The sequence below is a fragment of the Pteropus vampyrus genome, unplaced genomic scaffold, assembly GCF_000151845.1.
Source record: "Pteropus vampyrus isolate Shadow unplaced genomic scaffold, Pvam_2.0 Scaffold15, whole genome shotgun sequence".
NCBI lineage: Eukaryota > Metazoa > Chordata > Mammalia > Chiroptera > Pteropodidae > Pteropus > Pteropus vampyrus.
Genome location: NW_011888796.1, coordinates 7837038 through 7838636, shown reverse-complemented (window position 1 = coordinate 7838636; position 1599 = coordinate 7837038). Strand labels below are relative to the sequence as shown.

At 37.3% G+C, this 1599-nt stretch overlaps 1 pseudogene; it reads left to right on the top strand.

The window, feature by feature from the left end:
* The first annotated feature begins 1191 nt into the window (after positions 1-1191).
* LOC111735914 lies at positions 1192-1310 on the top strand (annotated as a pseudogene).
* The last annotated feature ends 289 nt before the right edge of the window (positions 1311-1599 follow it).

Genomic DNA, 1599 nt, shown 5'->3' with positions numbered 1-1599 from the left:
TAGATGAAGAAGAGACAAACTCTGACTCAAAGGATTAGTATGTACCAAAACACAGGCGTATCAAATGAAATATGTTTGGAAATGATGAGAACTTCAGTGGGACTGGAGTATAAATAAGGTTGTTAGGAGAAACTCAAGTGGCCACATGCACCATCCTCAGGATGGCAGAGCAGGACCAAGCCACTCTGCTTAGTGCACATCCGTCAGCAGGGTTCTCCAGGCTTTCCAGGCTCATAACATCTCTGAAGCAAATGAATGGTCCCTGCCAAAACCATCCAACCCCTTTCCTATACTTTGGCTTTTAAGAGCACAGGGAGCCCAGTACGAGAGCCAAAGTCCATCTCACTCTCATGGAATCAATATTCCCAGGCCCCACTTTCCACTTCTGCAGAGCTGGAAAGTAACCAAAGTAAGAGATATGATTTAAGCTAGCCCCTCTCATCTGCTCTGGAGAATATAATATCTTTATTACTGTCTCTGTGTCCAAGGTTCATTCAGCTTGTCAGAAATCCTGACGGCGTTCCTACTCCTCTCTGTGTGGTCAAACCCAAATCTGTGTGTTTTGGCAGATAACTGATATTTTTCCTATTGATATGCTGTTTCCCATGTTATTCACTTATAGGGTTTCTGTGGTCTAGTGTTCTGTCAAGTCTCAGCTGGCCAGGAGTGCATAATAGTCATTAACACTACAGCTGCTTTTTTAAAAATAGTCTCCATGTTGTTAAACGGGCTTAGATAAGTTTAAACCCGTTTGTGTTAAAACACATATATCTAACTGGGTAAAAATGCTCATTTGAGTTAAATGCCTTCTAAAAATAATAGTAAACCTAAAAATAAAAGTTCCCCATTATCCAAATTATAAAATATTTATTTTTGCCTTTTGGAGATATGGAAGAGTAAAGCTATTTTTGAAAAAGTATTTCCTGACTGACCTAACCAAAGTATAATCTTCGATTAAAATAAAATGTACAGGGGACTGAGCAAAGAACTAAATATCTTTTTCTTTTAATCTCTCTTGCTTTCTTAAAATATGTTTTAAGAAAGAGAAAGTTTGATAGGTACCTATTCAAATGTTGAATTTCCTCTTTCAAAAAGAATTTTTAGCGGCTTATGTAACCATTGACTAGCTTATTTCTTCATCTTGTAAGAATCCTTGATGTCATTTGACTGCTTTTTAAAATAACAGCTTTAGTCTATGGCCATGCCACCCTGAACAAGCCCGATCCCACCTGATCTCAGAAGCTAAGCAGGGTCGGGCCTGGTTAGTACTTGGATGGGAGACCACCTAGGAAGACCAGGTGCTGTAGGTGTAAAAAAATTTAAAAAGTAAAGAAATATGGGATTGTAAACTGACAAGGTCCTTGCGATCAGTGAGATCAAACAAGGGTTGCCTCGCCTAAAAAAAAAAAAAGCACTAAAATAACAATATAAAATAATTATATTGAGATATAATTCACATACCATACAATTCATTCACTTGAAGTATACAATTCAATGGATTTTAGTATATTCACAAATTATGCAGTCATCATCACAATTTTAGAACTTTTTCATCACTCCAAAAAGAATCTCCATACCCATTAACAGTCACTTCCCATT